Source organism: Rhinatrema bivittatum, chromosome 6 (genome assembly GCF_901001135.1).
Source record: "Rhinatrema bivittatum chromosome 6, aRhiBiv1.1, whole genome shotgun sequence".
NCBI classification, from domain to species: domain Eukaryota; kingdom Metazoa; phylum Chordata; class Amphibia; order Gymnophiona; family Rhinatrematidae; genus Rhinatrema; species Rhinatrema bivittatum.
In genome coordinates, this window is record NC_042620.1 from 33,577,594 (window position 1) to 33,602,200 (window position 24,607).

General features: G+C 42.8%; 1 protein-coding gene across 3 annotated transcripts in view; it reads right to left on the bottom strand.

Moving 5' to 3' along the window:
* The window catches only part of MYLK (myosin light chain kinase), a 741,434-nt gene that overhangs the window by 309,600 nt on the left and 407,227 nt on the right, over window positions 1–24,607 (bottom strand). The window lies entirely within an intron of this gene.

The following is a 24,607-nucleotide window of genomic DNA, read 5'->3' on the forward strand; positions in this document are numbered from 1 at the left end:
ATCAGAAGCAAAAAGCCTCTGAATAAAGTCAATTAAGAAGGGAAGCATGCTTTAAAATTGCCATAGACACCTTTGCCTGGAAGAGAACGATTATTTCAGGAATTTGAGCTTTAGTTAACCAGTACTGTGCCACACAATTCTTCGACAAACTAATCACTCTCCCCGCTAATAGTAGGGACTATTGTAACAATTCCCAAAAACTCATATTTTCCCCACCTCTTCAACCTTTATTATACTTTATTAAGTTCACCTCAAAAAAATATTGAAAGTAGGGAAAGGAAGGTTTCATACACCCACCGCTACTTGCTACTCCGTAGTTTTGTATGCAGTGATTTCTAGTTGTTGTAATCATAAACCTGCATTCCTCCTACCCGATTTTATTAGATTTTTTTCTTAAAATCATTTTTTAATATTTTTCAAAAAACAATTTTTTAAAATATTTTTCAGAAAAATTGTGTGCACAAACCCTTTCCAAAATCAACCATCTATTTGTTGATAACACCCCCAATCTTGATGATAATATTAATATTCGACATTACTTCATTCAATACTCGAATGTCTCTATATATTCACAATATTTCTATCGCTGTTTATGTTGTTCCATATGGGCTTTTTCTTTGGACTTGATCTCCTGTACAGCGGTACGCTGATCTTAAACTTACATTCAAAGCAATGACAAGTACCGAAGTGAATTACCGGTACTTTTATATTCCAATGCTCCAAAAATTGTGCTTGAATACACTTCCTGCTATCACTTAAAACAGACAATGTCTTAATATCTGAACTTCTTTGTAAACAACAAATATCTTGCGCCGCTTTGTGAAGTCCAAATTCGCCTCTAGCTCTCATTCAGGTCGACTGATCTACCAATGTTTGAACAGGCTCCCCTGCCCCGCACCTCTAGTGCCGGAAAAATAGCAGAGAATAGTCATGGAGGAAAGTGGGGCCGACAAGTCTAAAATATCTTTACCGAGGTACCCATCAATTGAGATAACTGAAGCCAGGCCTATCGGATAGGTTCAAATAGAATATGATGAGAGATCCAAGACGGAAGTTGGGTGGACTTCGCTTGTAGAATATAGCATAGATGTAAGGGGGCTCCCAATGCATGTTCGCCTTGTATATCAACATAGGTAGATTAATCCAACAACCAATCGCGCACAATGCGTAAGAGGCCTGCAAGATTATAGAATTCCAAATCCGGAAGGCCCATTCCACCTTGACCCCACTTCAACTTTAACTATGCCAAAGATATTCTTGGAATTTTCTTATTCTAGATAAATTGCCGCAGTAATGTGTCCATTACCCGCTTGTCTTTGATTTTCAACTTTAAGGGAAGATGCTGAAAAACATAGAACCATTTTGTAAAAAGAACTGGCGGCATCATTTTCAAACATCCCTCATAACTTATGCTGCAACTACACACATAAGGTTCACCAATTCTCAAAGCGGACTTGCATGCAGAAGCCCGCTCTGAAATTATGCCACTAAGATTATTCTGTATATCAGGTGGGCAATTCTGCAAAAGTTTACTTTTGTGCATAAAACACTTATATTTGCAGAAGAAGTGCCTTTGAAAATGATCTCCATAATGCCTAAAAAATCTGACAGGGTTTATTTACAGAGAACACGTTATTTGTCTAAATGACTTTTGAATATTGACCTCCACCAGACTACTTCAGAATCAGCATGTCAAATTGTGAATGAACCTCTAATTTCCTTAGCACAGTTAATTAGCTAATTAGAATAAATGAGTAACAATTAAAACACCCTGCAGAGTAAATCCACAAGACTAAGTTTGGGCCTCCTGCCCTACATAAAAGTCCAAAAGGTGGCTGTGCACTGATGTTTGGCGCCGAAGTTCCCTTCCTCGCTTTTCTTTTTACCCCTAGAAATCCTTTCCTTTTCATTTCATGGGCAAGAGGAAGGCCCGCATTTACCCGAGTATATCGGGAGAACCAGTAGCTAGTGGGCCGATGGATCGCCATCTCCTCCAACCAACAAATTCTCAGTATGACCCCAGATTGAGGTCGTTGGGTGGCGAGCAGGTTGAATGTTCAGTGACTCCCTCCCCTGACCTGGAAACTTTGCTTACTTCAGAGTCGCGTCTAGTTCCTCAACAGTCGGGTTTTGAGCTCAATTCAGCGACATTGTTGCAGCAGGAGGACATCTCACAGAGCTCCGCAGAAGTGCAGGTTCTGCAGGAGTCATTGCTTTCCCCTGCGGAGAAATTGGCTGCACCTGGTATTATAGGTGGTGAATTGTGCCCTTTATCGGAGGCTTCCCTTCTCCCTTTCTCAAGGTTGGTGGAACAGGCTTCATTGGTTACTTCACAGTCTTTCCTTTTGATTCAGCCACCTCAGGTAACTTTGGCTCTCATTTGGGAGGCTTTGACCAAGCTCTCGTCTCAGTTGGGTCAGTTTGTGGGCCAATACCAAGGTTTGAATCTGGCAGTTTATCAGTAACAGGAACTGGCTTCTATTACATCTCAAAAAGTTCAAGAATCAACAAGTTCTCTTGCTAATGGTCATCTCTATCTTGTTAAGTTTGATGATTGTGCATCCTTAAAACCTTTCAGATATCTAAAGGTCTGTATCATATCTCCCCTGCACCTCCTCTCTTCCAGGGTATACATATTCAGATCCTTCAGCCTCTCCTCATAAGTCTTCCAATGCTGACTCTTCACCATTCTCTCTTCTTTGGACCACATCTATCCTGTCTTTATCCTTTTTGAGATATGGGCACCAGTATTGAACAAATTACTCCAGGTGAGCCCTCACCAAGGACCTGTACAAGGGCATTATCACTTCTTTTTTCTTACTGTTTATTCCTCTCTCTATGCAGCCCAGAATTGTTTTGGCTTTAGGTATCACCTTTTCACATTGCTTCGCCATCTTCAGATCATCAAACACTATCACACCAAGGTTCCTCTCCCAGTCAGTGTGCATTATTCTTTCACCGCCCATCACATAAAGCTCTTTTGATTGGCGCACCCCAGATGCATGACTCTGCACTTCTTGGCACTGAATCCCTGCTGCCAAATCTTCGACCACTCTTTAAACTTTCTTAAATCACATTTCATTCTCTCTACACCTCCCAGTGTGTCCACTCTGTTGAAGATCTTAGTATCATCCACAAATAGACAAACTTTACCTTCTATCCCTTCTGCCAGGTTGCTCAAAGATACTGAACAGAACCGGTCCCAAAACCAATCCCTGTGGTACTCCACTTAACACTGTTCTTTCTTCAGAGTAGGTTCCATTTACCATTACACGCTGTCTCCTGGCAGTCAACCAGTTTGCAATCCACACTACTACCTTGGTACCCACTCCCAAACTTCTCATTTTGTTCACGAGTCTCCTATGTGGGAACGTATCAAAAGCTTTACTAAAATCCAAGTAAATCACATTGAGCGCTCTTCCCTTATCCAGTTCTCTAGTCACCCAATCAAAAAAATCAATTTGATTTATCTAACAGGACCTTTCCCTGGTGAATCCATGCTGCTTTGGGTCCAGCAACCCCCCCGGATTGTAGATAGCTCACTATCCTTTCCTTGAACAGAGTCTCCATTAATAATTTTCCCACCACCAAGGTGAGGCTAACTAGCCTTTAGTTTCCAGCCTTCTCTGCTTCCACTCTTGTGAAGTGGGAACACCACCACTCTTCTCCAATCTTGTGGCACCACTCCTGTTTCCAGGGATCTATTGAACAGGTCCTTCAGCGGACCAGCCAGCACATCTCTAAGCTCCCTCAGTATCCTGGGAAGTACCTCATCCAGCCCCATGGCATTGTCCACTTTCAGTTTTCCTAGCTTTTCCCAGACATTTTCTTCTGTAAACATCCACCCCCATCCACAGTCTTGACAACTAGTGACAGTACTTCTCCAGGATATTCTTTATTGAACACTGAACTCAAGTATTTGTTTAATATTTCGGCCATTTATGCGTCTCTCTCCACACATTGATCTTTGTCACTTTCAATTTCACTATAGATTAAAACTTGTTTTAATGAATTCAAAAGGGCATGGGACAAACACTGTGGATCCCTAAAGGTTTGCGGATGATAATGAAGAAAAGGGTCCATGGGGGTAACCTATTTAACTGAAGTTACTGCTTTCAAGGAGGTGCCACCAGTTACTATATGAAAGGTTCACATGCTTTTTCACACAAGGATAATCCGCATGCATAAAAATTGTGAGATATGCCTGTGGCCACGCTGAGCACATTTTAAAAATGGCCTGGCCATGCGCATATCTCCTGGTATGCGCGGAAGTGCCAGGTTCTTCTAGTCTGGGCAGGGCGGGGTCCGGTGGGACAGCATCATTTTTCACTGTCCTGGGGAAGCGCGCACAACTTACTTCGGCTGGTGAACAGAAGTATAAACCAAAAAAAATGTGATTAGTTAGGATGGTTTTAGGGGTTGGGGAGGAGAGAGGAAAAGGTAGGAAGGGTAGTTAGGGGATAGGGAAGTTCCCTCACAGTCCACTCCTAAATTGGAATATTTGTTTAATTGCAGCGGACTGGGAGGGAACTGGGAATGACCGGATAATGTCGCCATGCATTTTTTTTTCAATCCCCCCCCCACCCGTGCAAGATGCCAGTCGCCTGCATATGCGAACGCTGATATCAAAATCGGTCGCGCATTTGCGCGCAGGAATTGTATTTTATAACATGTGCACGGCGACGTGCACATGTTATAAAATCGCCGTGTCCATGTGCATGTGCTGGGAAATGCACGCAATGGATGCACACGTGCATTTTTTAAAATCTATCCCTTATTGTACAGGCTTTTTCTTAAATAATCAAAACATCCAGAACAGTTACACTTGATAGAATGCAAGAAGAAATTTAAAACATCTTTAAAAGCATTTCTGTTTAAACTAGCCTATATGTAGGTGCCAGTCAGATGGCACATTGATCACACAATATCTAAACACATTTCTGGCAAGCCGATTGGATTATTACGTTGGCACAACAACGACATACAGCCGCCTAGCCGCAAATGATGTGCAGACCGGACAGTTCATGTCCAATAGATTGAACACGTCGACAGGCTTGCTGATGCGGCGTTTATAAAAGCTATGTATTTATTTTGATACATTTTTGACACATTCAAGAGACATTGGTTTTGACCTGTGCTATCAATTTTCTAGGTGCCTTTTGTTTTTTATTCAGAGTCGATTCATAGGACCTATTGAGTGCTCTTTTTTAGAGATAGGTGCCTAGGATAAGACATATTTTAAGTTAGGCCTCTATTATCATGTCTTATTTCTCTAGAGTCTTTTTGCATTTTTCGAGGATACATTGTATCATTTACTGCATACAGTGCCAGGAAAGAGTTTAATTTACAAGTACTAAAAGAAAGCCTTATGTTTGGACTCTTTGATTATATTTTAGCTAAACTTGGAGTTGCCTCAAATTTTCCTTTTTGAGGAAATCTTATGCAAGCTTGTTGGAGAGGAAGTTAGAAAACAGTCATGTTTTATTTTATTTGTATTGTATTGTCTGATTGTATTTTATGTATGTTATATTTTTGTTCATCACTTAGTGCTATTGCTTTAAGCAAGTTACAAATCTAAATAAAGTAAAATAAATAAAACATATCCATCTGGTCTGAGTTATTTATTCAGTGGGGTTATCTTTCTTTATCAGTGTTTAGATTATGATCTAATTTTATTTTGCATATAAATTATGCTAAAATATAAACCATCCTAGCGGATTCACAAACTTTTTCTCAGCACTGTGTGTATATATATATATATAGGTTAGAATTTCTTTTTCAAATCTCTTTTAGAACTGGGGATGCCCTTTTAAATGAACAATTTGCATTTAGGAAAATGGGGACCCATAGAAGTGTAGCTTCAAAAGTTTTGACATAGCACAGAATAAAATGATCTTTTTAAAAATAAACTTTGTAGAATTTGATTTATTTTATTTTATTTTTTCTTCTTTCTTTTATTTTTTGTATTTAATAGTATTAATTGTATAAAATATGCTGTAAATTGCTTAGGAAGATATTTTTCTGTTAAGTAAAACATAAATAATTTTAAATAAATACATAAATCTAAGAAATGTACATATATTTTTATTTATTTATTTAAGGTTTTTATATACCGGCATTCGAGATCGCAGTCCCATCATGCTGGTTCACATAAAACAAGGGTGCATCGTGAAACATAAACTAGAACAGTGGTGCGGAAAATGCAGTTACATATAACAGGGTAATTAAAAACTTGGCGGGGAGGAAGAGAAAGGACAGATTATAATTCAAACATGTAAAAACGATAGTGGAGATAATTGATTATAGTGTGGGCGGAGATAAGGAGGCGTGGATGAGATAAATCAATTGGAGTCCGGGAATGCTTGTATGAATATCCATGTCTTTAGTCTTTTTTTGAAGGTTGCGATGCATGTTTCCAGTCTGAGGTTTGTAGGGATGGAGTTCCATATTGGTGGAATGGCTGTGGAGAAAGCCCGATTTCTTAGCGTGTTGTGTCTGGTAGATTTAGGCGGTGGTACCTGTAGCGATCCTTTGTATGCCTCTCTTGTCGGTCTTGACGAATTATGTAGTTGGAGACGGATTTGTAGGTCGATGGGAGCCAGTAGGTGGATATTTTTGTATGTAGTAAGAATGGCCTTGTATATTATTCTAAAGTGTATGGGTAGCCAATGGAGGCTTTTTAGGATGGGGGTTATGTGATCCCTTCTCCTAGAATTTGTCAGTATTCGAGCAGCTGTATTTTGTACCATTTGGAGCGGTTTGGTGTATGAAGCGGGAAGGCCAAGTAGGATGGTGTTACAATAGTCTAATTTAGAAAATATGATAGCTTGCAGAATGGTTCTGAAATCATGGGCATGGAAAAGAGGTCTAATTCGTTTCAGTACTTGTAGTTGGTAGAAACAGTCTTTAGTGGTTTTGTTGATAGTGGCTTTGAAATTCAGGTGATTGTCAATTAAGACTCCTAGGTCTCTTACTTGTGTAATTGTTGTTGCTGTGCCTTGCTGTGTCGAGGTGATGGTGCTGTTCTCAGAGGTGATGAGCAGGAGTTCAGTTTTGCTGGAATTAAGTACTAGGTTAAGGTTGGTGAGGAGGAGTTGAATTTTTTGAAGGCAGGAGTTCCAGTAAGCTAGCGTTTTTGTAAGGGAATCCTTAATGGGGATCAGGACCTGGATATCATCAGCGTAAAGGAAATGTTTGAGGTTAAGGTCGGTGAGAAGTTGGCATAACGGTAAGAGGTAAATGTTAAATAAAGTAGGAGACAGGGAAGAGCCTTGTGGGACTCCTACTGATGAAGGATGTTGTGTGGATTCTTTGTTTTGTAACTTTACCTTGTATCCTCTGTTGCTGAGGAAGGACATGAACCAAGAGAGTGCTGAGCCTGAGATACCTATGGAGGCCAGCTGTTTAATGAGTAGGGAATGGTTGACGGTGTCGAAAGCTGAAGAAAGGTCCAGTAGGATCAGTAAGAAGGCTTGTCCTTTGTCAAGGCCTAGAATGAGGTAATCTGTTAAGGAGATGAGGAGGGATTCCGTGCTTAGTGTTTTGCGAAATCCGTATTGCGATGGGAATAAGAGGTTGTTTTCTTCAATGTAGTTTGAGAGTCTGGTGTTCACCAATTTCTCCATGATCTTGGCTATGAAGGGGAGGTTGGCAATCGGTCGGTAGTTGTTTGGGTCGTTAGGATCTAGGTTTGGTTTCTTGAGTAGTGGTTTGAGTGAGGCTAATTTGAGGTCATCTGGGTAAGATCCTTGTGTTATTGAACAATTTATGATGTCTGACAGTGATTTGGAGATGGCGTCAGGAATTGATAGAAGCAGTTTCGAGGGGATGTGATCCAATGGGTGAGAGGATGGTTTCATTTTCCGTAGGATACCTAGGATCTCAATGGAGGAGGTGAGTTCTAGTTCAGCTAAGCGGGTATAGTTGAAAGCGGTCTGAGGTGAGGTTGATGTAGAGACGGTGTTAGGGGGAAGCTGAGTTAGAAGTTTGCTGATTTTGTTGTTGAAAAATATTGCTAGTTCTTCCGCTTTAGATTTAGCTTGGGTAAGTGTGATTTCTGGAGGGCTTGTTTGTGTGAGGTTAGAGACGTAGCTGAAGAGGGCTTTAGCGTCGAAGACTAGGTGGTGGATCTTGGATGCGTAGTAGTTCCTCTTGGATCTTAATGTATTGGATTTATAATGGTGAAGAGTTGATTTATAGGTAGATTGCGTGGTGGAGCAAGGGTTTTTACGCCATTTAGCCTCTTTTTGTCTTAGCAGTAGTTTAAGCTTTTTTAGCTCTGGGGTAAACCATGGTTGTTTTTTAGATGAGTTGGGGTGAGGTTTTTTTGTTGTTAGAGGGCATAGCTTGTTGGCAATGGATTCCGTGATGTTGTTCCAAGATCGAAGAGCTGAATTCGGATTGGTGAGGTCTATTTGAGTGAGATGTGATGATAAATGATTGCTAAGATCTTCCATGGAGCAAGTTTTCCTGTAGGTGAAGCAAGGGGAGGGTATGAGAGAAGGACTGTTGTCTTTTATTGAGAAAGACGATGTTATGAGGGAGTGGTCTGACCATGGGACCTTCGTGCAAGTAGGGTGCTGAACAGGTTTGATTGCTGTATTTACGAAGATGAGGTCTAGCGTGTGGCCAGCTTTGTGTGTGGGTTTGTTAACTAGTTGAGTGAAACCTAACGCCGAGTATGCTGTGAGTAAGGCTTCGCAGTTAGGTGATAGTGTGGAGTTGTCGACGTGGAGGTTGAAGTCTCCTAAGATTATGGCTGGGGCATCCAGGTTGATAAGGGAGGTGGTAAGTTCAACCAGCGGTGAGGCGTCTGATTCCAGGACACCTGGAGGGGCGTAGACAAGTAAAATTTGGAGTTTGTCTGACGAGAAGAAGCCTATTTCGAGTTTAGAGTTTGTATTGGTGGAATGCTGGGTGAATCTGAGGTCCTTTTTTGTAGCGAGGAGGATTCCTCCTCCTTTTTTTCTTCCCTGGCGTGGAATGGAGAAGAAGTTGTATGTCCCTGTAGGTAATTGATTAATTATTGCAGTATCTGAGGGTTTGAGCCAGGTCTCCGTAATTGCGCATATATCTGGCTTCACATCAATGAGGTAGTCGTTTAGTATTACTGATTTCTTTGTTAGGGATTGTGCATTGAATAACGTTAACGAGAATAGTGTGAGGCCTAGTAGTTGGGTGAGGGGAGTGATCATAATTGGAGATAGGGTTTTGAATATATATATATATATATATTCTTCTCAATTTATGGCCCAGTTGCCTTATTAACAAAGGATAAACATATGACTTGATCTAGTTTTCCACCTTCCCCTTTGGGAATGTAGTAATATGGTTGCAGAGGAAACAGAGAGAAGGAATTAGGAGGAGGAAGTAGAGTCATAATGAAGCCTGTCTTGGAAAAGGTCCTTGGATTTTGCTTTCTCTCAGAAACACAAAGAAACTGGTAAAGACCCAAAGAGAAGAAAAGAAGAAGTCCTGGGTCTTCAGCAGAGCGTGAAGGTCAGGATTTTACGTCTCATGAGAAAGGGTGTGCCTGCCTGATTTTTTTCCTGGTTTAGAAGAAAAAACTACACTTAGGTAAATCCCTAGCATTAGTTGGCCTAGCCAAGGTAGTCCTCAATTGATAAGAGTTTAAGAACATAAGAAATTGCCATGCTGGGTCAGACCAAGGGTCCATCAAGTCCAGCATCCTGTTTCCAACAGAGGCCAAACCAGGCCACAAGAACCTGGCAATTACCCAAACACTAAGAAGATCCCATGCTACTGATGCAATTAATAGCAGTGGCTATTGCCTAAGTAAACTTGACAAATAGCAGGTAATGGCCTTCTCCAAGAACTTATCCAAACCTTTTTTGAACCCAGCTACACTAACTGCACTAACCACATCCTCTGGCAACAAATTCCAGAGCTTTATTGTGTGTTGAGTAAAAAAGAATTTTCTCCGATTAGTCTTAAATGTGCTACTTGCTAACTTCATGGAGTGCCCCCTAGTCCTTCTAGTATTCGAAAGTGTAAATAACCGATTCACATCTACTCGTTCAAGACCTCTCATGATCTTAAAGACCTCTATCATATCCCCCCTCAGCCGTCTCTTCTCCAAGCTGAACAGTCCTAACCTCTTCAGCCTTTCCTCATAGGGGAGCTGTTCCATCCCCTTTATCATTTGGTTGAGTTTCTTTCTGTCTGACAAAAGGCAGAGAGTTTGTTGGGCAGATGGGTTCTACCTCATGAGTGTTCGATTGTGAAGTCCTCCAGAGTTCCTCATCCATTTTGTTCAATATTTGCTTTCATTCATTGGCAGTTGAAAGTTTGAGCTTTTCATTGGGAGGATGCTATTGGAAGGCTAAACTCATCTTAAGCCCAGAGAAGTTTAGCTCAACAGGAATAAACATAAGGTTAATCCCAAAAAATCAGAGACTCGTGGGGCGAGGAAGAAGGGTAATCTTCACTGTTGGAATCTGAATATTTCTTGGACAATTGTTTCTTATCCCCTTTAAAAATTGTGTTCACTGTTTAGAGATAATATAAAATCAAAATTTATACATGGAATTTCAAATTTCAGCAATTGTATGAAATACCTTTGACTATTTGAAGTTTTTATGTTAGATTACTCTGTATTTAATAGAGAAGTGTTAGCCTCTATATTACATGCAAACATGATCTCATGATTAGATTATTGTAACATAGTCCATTTGAGACTCTCAAAAAAGGCTACTTAAAGATTAATGACTGCTTAGTGACTTAATAAACTGTTGTGATCTTATATTGGAACAATGATATAAAAACGCCTAAATAAATAAAAACAAATAAAGACTACAGCTTGTTTAGCTTGCTTTATTTAAATTTCTGAAAATGTCTTACCTTGTAAACCCAAGGCAGCGAACAAACTAAATGGACTGCAGCAGTATGAATGTTGACAGGAGCTCAGGTGAGAGATAGGATCCTGCCTGTATTGGAAAAGTTTCAATGATTGCTAATCCTTTTTTGTGTCCAGTTGAAATTATTGACTTTAAATCAATTCATGGAATGGGCCCGAGATTCTTAAATTGAAATGTAATTCCTTTGGTGTTTGATGAGGTCTTCTCAGCAGGCCTTCCTTCAGATACCTCCTTGTAAAGAGATGCATCTCACTGACAGTAAACTCCATTCTTTCTCATTTGCTTCCCCATCTCTTTGGAAGAAAATACCAATTGATAGTCACCTTCTTAGGGACTTGTTAAGTTTTGGACAGGCCGTCAGTTCTTGGCTTTTTGTACAGGCTTTTATCAATGAGTCCCAATAATGTTGATCAGCTCTCTGCTTAGAAACTTGGGTCTCCAGATATTCAGTTATCTTCTTCATTCTTCATTCTACTGTCCAGAATTCTGAAATGGGACTTTCAGGGTACCCTATATAAATATATTTATTGGGTCATATTCTTCTCTCTATTTGTTTAAATATTGCATGGTATGTATTTGATGGAACACTGTTTTGATGTACATTTGTTTCATATTTTGTTATTCATTGCTTAATGCAATGTGTATTTAACTTTTATGTTGCGCCGGAGGTGGACCCTTGGGCTGAGGTGGGATTGACGCAACCTGTAGGAGGGATCCTATGGTTCCCCACCATCGGCAGGCAGAGTGGGCTGAAAAACAGAGGCCAGCTGGCGCCTCACCAATACTAGCCCTTGTTCCCCGCGGGTTGAGCCTTTGGGTGCCGGGGCCGACTGGACTTAGGTGGGCCTCCATAAGTTGTCATCGATGGAAGAACAGAGAGGTCAGCCCAGAGGCAGCAACAGTAGAATGGAGAAGTCTGTACTGGATGAGGAGGAATCCCAAAGATCCGGGCACCAATAGAACCAAAGTCAGACAGGGGGCGCCAGAGCAAAACAGGCCAAAGCCTGAATAGGCCAAGTCCAGGACGTAGAATGAAGAGGCATCGAAGAGCAAGCTAGAGTCAGGGCTGGCGGCAATCAAGAAGCGGTGACAAGACATGGCAGAGGTCTGGATGAGGAGAGAGTCAGTAACATAGTCAGGCAATGCAGAGGTCCGGGCTTGGAGAGAGTCAATAGCATGGTCAGGCAATGCAGAGGTCCGGGCTTGGAGAGAGTCAATAGTGTGGTCAGGCAATGCAGAGGTCCGGGCATGGAGAGAGTCAATAGCGTAGCAGGCAAAGCAGAGGTGGCATATACTAATTAACGCTAGCCACGATGATGCATCGCGGCATGCGATGATGCAACATGGTCCTGCGATCGAAAACGCTCGGTCTTTAGTCGAGGAGAGGCGTGTGGCTTTAGTTGGAGGAAATTTCAGAGTTCCTTTGTGAATATCTCTAGTTGGTCTGTTGGAGGAGTGTAGATTGAAGGGGAATTCAAGATCGAGTTGAAGTTGATGGTGGATGAATTTGTGAATTAAGGTGATTGATTTGTATAATATTCTAAAATTCACATGGTGGAAGGAGAACAACCAATGGGACAGTGCTATACCGGGGTACAAATTATATATCGCAAAGACAGAGAGGAGCACCCGGGAGGCGGTGTGGTGCTTTATGTCCGGGATGGCATAGAGTTCAACGTGATAAACATCCTGCATGAGACTAAATGCACAATTGAATCTTTACGGGTAGATAGTGATCGGAGTATACTACCGTCCACTTGGTCAAGATGGTGAGACTGACAGTGAAATGCTAAGAGAAATTAGGGAAGCTAACCAAACTAGTAGAACGGTAATAATGGGAGACTTCAATTACCCCAATATTGACTGGGTAAATGTATCATTGGGACACGCTACAGAGATAAAGTTCCTGGATGGAATAAATGATAGCTTTATGGAGCAATTGGTTCAGGAACCTACGAGAGAGGGAGCAATTTTAGATCTAATTCTCAGTGGAGCACAGGATTTGGTGAGAGAGGTAACGGTGGTGGGGCCGCTTGGCAATAGTGATCATAATATGATCAAATTTGAATTAATGACTGGAAGGGGGACAGTAAGCAAATCCACGGCTCTTGTGCAAAACTTTCAAAAGGGAAAATTTGATAAAATGAGAAAAGTTGTTAGAAAAAAATGAAAGGAGCAGCTACAAAAGTAAAAAGTGTGCAAGAGGCGTTTTCATTGTTAAAAAAATACCATCCTAGAAGCACAGTCCAGATGTATTCCACACATTAAGAAAGGTGGGAAGAAGGCAAAACGATTATCGGCATGGTTAAACGGGGAGGTGAAAGAAGCTATTTTAGCCAAAAGAAGCTATTTTAACCAAAAGATCTTCATTCAAAAATTGGAAGAAGGATCCAACAGAAGAAAATAGGATAATGCATAAACGTTGGCAAGTTAAATGTAAGAAATTGATAAGACAGGCTAAGAGAGAATTTGAAAAGAAGTTGGCTGTAGAGGCAAAAACTCACAGTAAAATCTTTTTAAAATATATCCGAAACAGAAAGCCTGTGAGGGAGTCAGTTGGACTGTTAGATGATCAAGGAGTTAAAGGGGCACTTAGAGAAGATAAGGCCATCACGGAAAGATTAAATGATTTCTTTGCTTCGGTGTTTACTGAAGAGGATGTTGGGGAGGTACCCGTACCGGAGAAGGTTTTCATGGGTAATAATTCAGATGGACTGAATCAAATCACGGTGAACCTAGAAGTCGTGGTAGACCTGATTGACAAACTGAAGAGAAGTAAATCACCTGGACCGGATGGTATACACCCCACAGTTCTGAAGGAACTAAAAAATGAAATTTAAGACCTATTAGTAAAACATTTTTAACCTATCATTAAAATCATCCATTGTACCTGAAGACTGGAGGATAGCTAATGTAACCCCAATATTTAAAAAGGGCTACAGGGGCGACCCGGGAAACTACAGACCGGATAGCCTGACTTCAGTGCCAGGAAAAATAGTGGAAAGTGTTCTAAACATCAAAATCACAGAACATATAGAAAGACATTGTTTAATGGAACAAAGTCAGCCTGGCTTTACCCAGGGCAAGTCTTGCCTCACAAATCTGCTTCACTTTTTTGAAGGAGTTAATAAACACGTAGATAAAGGTGAACCTGTAAATGTAGTGTACTTGGATTTTCAGAAGGTGTTTGACAAAGTTCCTCAGGAGAGGCTTCTAGGAAAAGTAAAAAGTCATGGAATAGGTGGCGATGTCCTTTCATGGATTACAAACTGGCTAAAAGACAGGAAACAGAGAGTAGGATTAAATGGGCAATTTTCTCAGTGGAAGGGAGTGGGCAGTGGAGTGCCTCAGGGATCTGTATTGGGACCCTTACTTTTCAATATATTTATAAATGATATTGAAAGAAATACAACGAGTGAGATAATCAAATTTGCAGATGATACAAAATTGTTCAGAGTAGTTAAATCACAAACAAATTGTGATAAATTGCAGGAAGATCTTGTGAGACTGGAAAATTGGGCATCAAAATGCCAGATGAAATTTAATGTGGATAAGTGCAAGGTGATGCATATAGGGAAAAATAACCCATGCTATAGTTACACAATGTTAGGTTCCATATTAGGTGCTATAACCCAGGAAAGAGATCTAGGTGTCATAGTGGATAATACATTGAAATCGGTTCAGTGTGCTGCGGCAGTCAAAAAAGCAAACAAAATGTTGGGAATTATTAGAAAGGGAATGTGAATAAAATGGAAAATGTCATAATGCCTCTGTATCGCTCCATGGTGAGATCGCACCTTGAATACTGTGTACAATTCTGGTCGCCGCATCTCAAAAAAGATATAATTGCGATGGAGAAGGTACAGAGAAGGGCTACCAAAATGATAAGGGGAATGGAACAGCTCCCCTATGAGGAAAGACTAAAGAGGTTAGGACTTTTCAGCTTGGAGAAGAGACGGCTGTTGCGACCGTCGCTGCCCGATGTCTTAAGACTCCGCCCTCTTTACCTCTTTGGCGACTCCCTCCAGGTATGAAGAACGGCTGGCTGTCGCGGCGTCTCCCTGCCGTCTCTCTCCGGCGTCCCCGGGCCGGCTCGATGCTGCAGATCCGCCATGTTACCTGAAGCCTAGGGCGCGCACGCACGCACGCACGCGTGCGCTCTGAGTGAAATACCAGCAAGGGCGCGAACCTCAGGGGCGTCCCCCTGAGATGACGTAATCTGCTTCTCATGTTTAAAGGTCTCTGATATCGCTACTAGTTGAGTTAGCAAAGGCTAGGGCTAAGGTTCAGATTGGGTTCCCTGCCTAAGCTACTCTGCCTCCTCGGACTTACCAGAGGTGCCCCCTCCTCGGAGGCCTCGCTCTCTCTCTTTACCTTTTAGGTTTCAGATGGGAACCGGTACTCGCTCCTCGAGGGCCTTCGTTCCTGACTATCTGCGGATTTTTTTCTGCCTGGAAGTCATCATTATCTACATCATTGTGAGTTACCGTCGCTCTCTCAGAGCTTTCCCTGGAACCAGGTACTCGCTCCTCGAGGGCCTATCCTTTCCAGCTCCTGAGCTCCCTGAGACCAATTTGTGAGTGTTGTCATCTAGTTCTGTTCATGAACTCTGCATACCCTCCCTACTCACTGTCTACAGTTTCCCAACAGCTCAGCCATCCAGGGATCGCTGTTAGTGTATCTGAGGGATTACAGCCCTACCGGACACTTCGGCTCACTACTGCCACCTCTGGTGGTTTCAAGACCTGTATAATAAAAGAACTAGTGTGTGTCTGTCTCCATACTCTAAGCCTAGCCGGTGGTCCCTCTCGGGATCTTCCCCCGGGGGCATGGTCATCTGCCACCGACCCAAGGATCCACTTACTACTATCTCAGCAGTCTCTAACAACAGATTGCTAAGTCCGCCTACAGAATACATCAGATTGACACCCCTTTCTGATTGCTCCTCCCACCAGCATAGCGGATTAGGACAGATTGCTAACTCCTCACGGAGAACATGACAACGGCTGAGGGGGGATATGATAGAGGTGTTTAAAATCATGAGAGGTCTAGAACGGATAGATGTGAATCGGTTATTTACTCTTTCGGATAATAGAAAAACTAGGGGGCACTCCATGAATTTAGCATGTGGCACATTTAAAACTAATCGGAGAAAGTTCTTTTTCACTTAACGCACAATTAAACTCTGGAATTTGTTGCCAGAGGATGTGGTTAGTGTAGTTAGTATAGCTGTGTTTAAAAAAGGATTGGATAAGTTCTTGGAGGAGAAGTCCATTACCTGCTATTAATTGAGTTGACTTAGAAAATAGCCACTGCTATTACTAGCAATGTTAACATGGAATAGACTTAGTTTTTGGGCACTTGCCAGGTTCTTATGGCCTGGATTGGCCACTGTTGGAAACAGGATGCTGGGCTTGATGGACCCTTGGTCTGATCCAGTATGGCATGTTCTTATGTTCTTCTTATGTTTTAATTTGTACTTTACCTTAAGTTAACACTGTAAAGGAATTAGAAATGTAAACAAGGGAGTTGCTTTCCTTGAAAGAAGAGTCGAGAAAGCAAATAAAGGTACTGGAGTTTGTCCAGGCACTGGAAAGCACTTCACAGTTTCCAGTGAGGGAGAACAAAAGGAGATCTTTTGCCAGTTCTGAGATTGATCTAGTCTGTCTCACCTGAAGCCTGAAGGAGAAAGGTGAGCTGAGTTAGGATGTGCATGCGTTTGAAACTAATCAGGAAATGTCAATGCTTATTTCATTTCATGCCATTTTCAAAATGGAACAAAAGAAAAACCAACAAGATTTCATTGGTTTAATTTTGTTTTGTTTTGAAAAAAAAAAAAAAGGGAAAAAATCTTAGTCCTAATCCCATTGCTATTGCTTAGACCCAACTCCAGGGTCTGGCCCAAGGACTCCTGACATCTTTCCCCTTCTTCTTGTCTTCCAAAAACGGTGTGTCTGCTTAGGCCTTGGCACTTTTTTAGGGAGAGGGTTAGATGGAGTACAGGTGGGGTCCTGAGAAGGCCCCATTTGTTTTTGTTTTTTTATTTTTAGTGGACAGAAGGGAAATAAACATTAAAAGAAATCATAGATGGGAGAAAAATACCCTGAAAAAAAAAAAAAAAAACAAAAAAATAAATCCTGAAACAAAATGTTTTTCGCTGCACATCCCTAAGCAAAGCAGTTTTATTGCATCAGTAATGCCTGCAGAAGTCTCCTGCTGTGACAGTGGTCTTTGGAGTAAACTGCATCCAGTATTAGACTTATCCAGCTCAGGATCAGTAAATATATATATATATTTTTTAATTTTTACATTACATTTCAAGTAACAAACTTGGGCCTGGATTTATCAAAATGCACTAAATATCGCATGCGTTAGGAAAAGGGGCGTGTTTTATGGTAATAGGCAGTTTACCTATGCCTTGATGTTACCCAGGTAGAGAGTCCATCAAGCTAGGTTGAGAGAACATTGCACAAATCTCATCTCTGGGGAGTTTCCTCACTCTGAAGGTCATCAAATCTTCCCAAGAGACCACTGGTTCTGTTCGTACGTCTCACTTTGAATGTCAAAGTGGCCCCTAACCCCTAAACTAATACCTAAACCTCACCTGGAGTTACTAGGTGGGCCTCCTATACAGATATAAATAGCTAACTACTAGAAGGGTCTTATAGCTAGTCTATTCAAAAAACTGCAATACAGCTTCACAAAACTGTGAGCCTGCCCCCAAATCCTCCCCTTTTTCTCATTTGCATCACACCATACATTAAAGGCGTTTTCTATTATAGTGCTTTGATAAATGACCCCCTTGATTTGAAAGCAGAAATACTAAAGGAAAAGTAAAAACAGGAAAAAAAATCAATTACAAAGGAAATAACAAAATTAAATCAAAGTATTCTGCATATAAAATCCTCTACAATATGAGGATCCAAGCACAACCACAGGTATAGTTTACTAACAATATTAATGAAATAGGGATCTGATAATAAGAAGCTGTATTTATGATCTGTTGTGCTCGGTCGCAGACAGCTGCGACCTCTGTTGCTCACTTCCTTTTTTTCCTGCACCAGTAATTCTCGGACAAATAGCAACCTCTGTCTCTGCATACTGCTCTCCTCAGCGTTCCTGGGACGGCGTGGGCAATCCCGTTCACCATCTTGAATCGGGGATTATGTAAGGCGCGCGCCAGGCTCCATCTTATACACGTCATGTCGGGAACCTCGGGGGCGTCCCCTCCGCATGACATAATCTGCCTGCGTGTATTTGAGCCAGCCGGTCTGAGCAACCTACGAGTTAGCAAGGACTTCCTTCCTGCTGAATTCCACTTCTTCAGAGACACTTTACTTCGCTACGCTAAACTCGTTCCTGATCCAGAGACTCGAACGCTTTAGGTACCCACTCCTCGGGGGCCTTGTCACATTCTGGCTATCTGCTCCTCAGAGGGCCTTCCTGCCTGGAGTCTCTCTTCATCTACTCTGGGCTTTGTTTGGTTCAGTTCTGTGACTTTGCTACTTTCAGCTGACGGAAACTCCAGTGTACCCCGTGCCTCAGCAACCTTCCTTGCACACTTTAGAGTACCATCTGCCATTCAGCTCTGCTGACCTCCTGCTCTACTCTCGACATTCTCCTGTGATTCTCGACGTACCCCACGCTTCGGGCCACTACCGGATCAATACAGAGAAGTTCCATTGAAGGAGGGATTCCCCGGCGTACCCCACTCTGCAGACCACTACCGGGAATATCATCATTCCTCTGGACTGTGCCTCTCTCTTCCCACTTGGTGGGTTTTTCTTCATTCCAGTACAATAAAGTCTCTTTGCTGTTGTGTCCGTCTCAGCTGAGGCCATGCCTATCGGGGTGAGTCCCCACAGGGCTCCTCCTTGTGGGTGGAGTCAGCTCTTACCCCGATCCAGGGTCTACAAACATAACAGATTATAACATGACCGAGTAAAGCTACAGCCTAATATGCACTCATTCAGTAGCCAAAGGAGAAGAACTAGTAAAAGAAGACATTTTCTCTTTCAAAAAATTAGAAAGCTGTTGAGGAGAAAAGAACAGACACGCATGAGGCTGTTCCTGCGGTCCCTTTCCGATTTTCATTGAAATGCTGCACACAGCGAGGAAGTGGCGAGCTAAGGAGCATGAAGCTTCGTCTGCTTCCCTGGTTTTGCCTATTCAGGGCCCGATGGACACCCATGTGGTCCGGGAAGCGTTTACTCCGGGAGTTGGCTTGCAGCAGGGTGTGCGGGAGGAAGTTGAAACCGGCCCCCAGCATGAGCTCCAAACAACTCTGTCTCCGGAGGATCGAAGGCCTCCAGAGAATCTGGCAGAGGTGAGACTCTCCAGCCAACTACATACTTTGCTCTTGGATGAGGAAGAAGAGGGTAGTGGTTTGATTGCAAAGAGTGGGAGAGATCGTGGAGGCTTCTCGAGGTCTCCAGAGGAACCTGCCGGTGTAGGAGAGGCTACAGCCAGCACAGCCATTCAACAGCCAGAAAGGGAAGTACCGCTAATTTCTTTACCTCCTAAGAAAGATTTGGTTAGACCCAAGTAATGTCTTTGGACACTATATGGGAAGCGATTCAAACTCTAAATGAGAACTTATTTCAACAGCTTAATTCCTGAATCAGCACTTCCAGTGATGTCCAGAGTTTATTATATCCCTCCTTATAAGAAGATTTCTGACACTCGGAAAGGAGTTCAAGTACTTACACCAGAATTTCCTGAACTAGACGTAACTAACATTTTGGAAACTACACAAAAAGACCAGGTCCCACCTTCAACGTTGATTGTGTCCTTCCTGCTTGAATCGGGTAAGGATTGCATACTTTGGATGTTTTTTCACCATCGCTCACAGACATTCTTGGGTTTAAAAGTTAGTGCATACCCGGACCTTGCAAGGTCTATCCAATTGAGGAGAAAATGATTTCTTCAATTGAGGCCTCAGGTTTTACATCTGGGAGCCTTTTTCCTACTAAAATTTCCATGTAAATGTGTAATTAAGCATCAAAATAATCAGTAAATATCTTACACCTGGGATACACATTCCCTGAACAACTCGTTCTTGTCAGACCTTAGCGTATACCAGTGGAGGGTGGAAGATTTTTGCAACCCCCCCCCCCCCCCCGAATTTAAGGCCTATGATTGCAGGGTCAAAAGAAAAAGAAATGCCATTCTAGACTAGGGAGAAAAAGTGCTTCTTTCTTAAAGGAGGTTTAGAATCAAATGAACAGAGCGCGGGTGGGGGTGGGCGTGATCAGAATTACTGAGGGAAAAATTGGGTTATTCATGTTTTGCATGCAATATTTTTTCTGTCCCCCAACATCGTTCTTCCCCTCCCACAACCCCCTCAACCTCTGGTGCAGGCATCAGACTGCAGCTGAAATCAAATGTATATGATATTTCTTTAAAAAAATAGTCCTAGGCTATATATAATTTGGAAATATCCTGTGGCTTTTCTTCCTGCCTTTCTTCCATTTTACCTACTCCATGCATAAAGCATCCTCTCTCCCCCACCAGCAACAAAACTCAATAAAATGCATTGTTGCTTTAGAAGCAGGAGTGATGAGCCCTACCTGAGACTGACAGGTATGAGTCCTGAGAGACAGATGTCCAGCCCGGAAACAGCTTTCAGATGAGAAGCGGGTTTGCGGGACTAACCCTGAGGTAATTAATCGGCTACCGTACAGGAAAGCTGGCTTCGACTTAGTCCTTTAAAAGTAAGACGTTTATGGGGTACACAGCAGTCAGCTTCCGAACACAGAGAGACAGGTGCACATGCACGGGACACACGGCAACAGACAGAAAAAATAGAGGATGAATTAGCACAACTTTGAAACTTGTAAGCAGTGGGGCCAATTGTCCAGGCGTCCCACTCTGGTTGCAGACTGAACTATACAATGCACGAGCCATTGTCAAGGTAATGCACTATCTGGGGTCAATTTATTGTATTGTAGTGTAAAATGTTTTAAATTTAATACAGTCCGTTCAGGACCAGCGTCTGAGGGATCCAGACTCTCAGGACTAAGCTGTTCCTGAGAAAACTTTGAAAAAAAAGGGATCTTAACCCTACTATTAGTCTGTAAAAAGTATAAACAGAGACTCCTGGACGTGGAAGAAAAGCAAGCTGCAGGACCGACTGACCACCCATCCCCTTGGAGAATTCAGCTTTCCCACTTGGGGGGACACAGTAGCCCAGAGGCTTGGCAAGGGCTGTTTGCGTAACTCGCACTGAACATACAATTGCTTCTAAGGATAAATGGAGACATTTCATATTATGTCTGCTTAAGTTATTCAATCCAAATAAGGTTCTCCTCACAGCAGAGGTAGGCAGCTCCAGTCCTCGAGTGCCACAAACAGGTCTGGTTTTCAGGTTATCCACAATGAATATGTATGAGATATATTTGCATACATTGGAAGCACCTGAAGCTTTGGAGTGCCGGAAAGGCAGAATACAAATTGAATAAATAAAAAACAAATAAAAATAAAATATATCTCATGCATATGCAAAAGTCGGCAAACACATTGAAGGTGATACCTTTTTACTGGACACCACTTAACAGCATGGAAGAGTAGCCTAGTGGTCAACTATGACTGCTGCCGTTCCTTATGACCTTGGGCAAGTCACTTCACTTTCCACTGCCTCATTTCAAACTTGGTCCTAGATGTACTAAAGCTAAATTATGGTTTAAACGCTGTTTATCTCATGTTATTTTCAAAGTTCCTCCACCTATGGATATTTGCTGCTTTGCATGCATAATATTGCCTGAGACAACACAAATACAATAACGCAGCTGATGCTGTAAAAATTCAGCCACATTATTTTATTGCATTTCAGGGAGGTGTAATTATTTGAAACCCAGGAGGACTGTTAAAGAGACAGGCCTCCAAAAAACTGCACCCTCCACCACCAATGCAGAAATGACACTAGGGGTCTTGGTAGACCCTCACCCATCCCGTGGCCGCCTGCCGAGGTGGCCCCACAATTAAAAAAAAAAGTTAGAAGAATATAAAATCGCACAGCGATGCCTCACCCCCTACCCAAGCCCCATCCCTTTACAGTAAATTCTTCTGCCCCAACCAAAGACTCCCCCCCCCCATCTCTCTAGGAGTAAATTCCTCCTCAGGTGCCCCCCACAAACCCCTTTCCCCTTCCAAAAAAATAAGTCATTGATGTTCTAGGGTAGGTCCCCTCCCCACTCTTGCATCAAAATAATTCCCTGGTGATCTAGCGCCCCCCCCCCCCGACCCCCCCATACCTTAAAATGAAGCACCGCCTTATAAGGGCAAAGGCTAATCAACTCCATATTGGAAAATGGCATCAACCAGGCCCAAAGCCAGGCAGTGCTCCTGGTCCCCACTGCACCACCAATGCTTCATTTTAAGGTCCCTGGGATCTGGGGGAGGGAATCCAGTGACCCTAGACCCCAGGGACTTATGTTTTTGGAAGGGGGATCCAGGAGAGGAGAGGGGGTGTTAGGGCACCTGGAGTAAGGCTTTGGTTGGGGTGGGGAACTGCAAAGGGGAAGGGTTGGGGTAGAGGGATGGAGCTTGCCATGTGATTTTACATTCTTTCGTAGGTGGCCCCGGGGTGAGCAAGGGCCAAGCAAAACCCTCAGGGACATTTCTGCATTTTTTGGGGGTGCATTATGGCCCTTTCAATGCGACGGCAGTCGCAGCCAAGGTGGGCTACTATCGCATGTGCGTGTCACGTTTTGCCACATGATTTTTTTGTTCCGTGTTTCTCCTGCTATAAAATAATTACGTGGTGAGACCGCCGCAATATTTTGTTGGGGGGGGGGGGCAAAATATCACAGGGACATCCCTTTGCAATATTTGGCGCCTCTCGCAATAAAATATCACGGCTTAATAAATGACCCCCCCCCCCCCGAGATTGTAAGCCCACAGAGGACAGGGATGTAATTACAGTACCTGAATGTAATCCAGTATCTGAAGTGCCTGAAAAGTGGAATATAAATAAACAAACAGAATAAATAAATACATTTGTGGCTAACTTTCCAAAGGCGAGCTATGCTCCCTTTCATCAGGTCAGATGCAGTATAGCTCTTGAAAGCTAGTCAAAATGTATTAAACATTAAATTATTCAATCCAAAGGTATTGCCTACTGTTGTTTTTACAACCTTTATTTCTAAATACACGGCAGGACATGCAAAGCTACCCTACCCTGCAGACCCTGTAATCCTGCTGTTCATTCTCTTTTAGGGCCATTGACAGGGATATTGGTGGGCTCTCTCTGCCAGACTCTAAAGCAAGCAGGCAAAAGAATGCCTAACCTGAACACAGTGTAGCGAGGCACTCTTAGCTACCATGACCATTTATGGTATTTAAATATTGTTTTGGCTTAAGGGCTAATAAATTTACCGAGCTGTAACGAAGACTTAACTCAGAAGGGGCTGTCCAAAGAGCAGAGCTGCAGCGTTTTCTCCAGCATCTCTTGTCTGTATACACAGAACATACTCAAAAGCCCTAGCGAGCCTGCTCTCAGAATTCCAGATTTCATCTGGGGGATTTAAAAGTCAAGAGGAAGGCCCCGCTGCTCTCATAAAATACCTATGGAAATATCTCCTGCTCTCAGAAAAGCTCCAAGTGACAGCAATATGAACTAAGAGAAAACAAGGCTAGTTAAATAGTGCTGAATATAAAACATGAGTAATTTCCCTGCCTCTAGGCTCATAGATGCCTGTAGAGTCAAGAGAGTGCGTGGAGATTCAAAAAGATGCCAAGGCGGCCCATCCCAGAAGAGTGAGATTTATCACCCCAATGAGTGAAACTAAACGCTAAAGAGCCAGATTTTCCTTGCAGTGTGTGTGGAAGGTATAAATCTCTTTCTTTCTCCCCTTCCCATCAGCCTCAATCAGCTCCCCTAGAAAACTCTTCCCTCTGGCCTCAATCGCTGTTTGACTCTGTATGGGGAGACCAGAGGGAGAGAGAAAGCAGAGTTGCTTACCTGTAACAGGTGTTCACCTAGGACAGATGGGTGACATCATCGGATGGAGCCCGGCACGAAAAACTTATGTGAAAGTTTCTAGAACTTTGACTCGGCACACTGAGCATGCCCAGCATGGCCTATACCACAGTCCACACAGTCCTATGATTTGTATCGTAGGAGAAATCCATCTCCGTGGGGTGGTGGGCGGGTTTCAGGAGGACTAACATCCTGCTGTCTAGGAGAACACCTGTTACAGGTAAGCAACTCTGCTTTCTCCTAGGTCAAGCAGGATGGTAGTTCTCACACATGGGTGAATTCCTAGCTACAAGCTGCTACCCAACACAAAAGGGGACCAACAGACATCAAGCAGATGCCAACAGGCACAACAACCACAGTGCTGTTGGTAACAGAGGGAGAGACAGCCTGAACCCAAACAATGGGCCCTAGGCAGGGAGAGTTGGGTTCCACACCTCAAAGAGATTACGAAGGACAGACTGGCCGAATCTACTATGATGTCAGCCATCCCTATCCAGGCAGCAGTGAGATGCGAATGTGTGGAGAGAACTCCACATAGCAGCTCTGCAGATCTCCTCCACAGGAACTGCTTGCAAGTGGGCCACCGATGTTGTCTTGGCTCTGACAGAATGAGCCTTGACATGACCCCCGAGATGCAGTCCCGCCTGGGCACAACAGAAGGAGATGCAGTCTGCTAGTCAACTAGATAGTATCTGTTTGGTAATGGCAACTCCCAATCTACTCCTGTCCAAAGAAATGAAGAGTTGAGTGG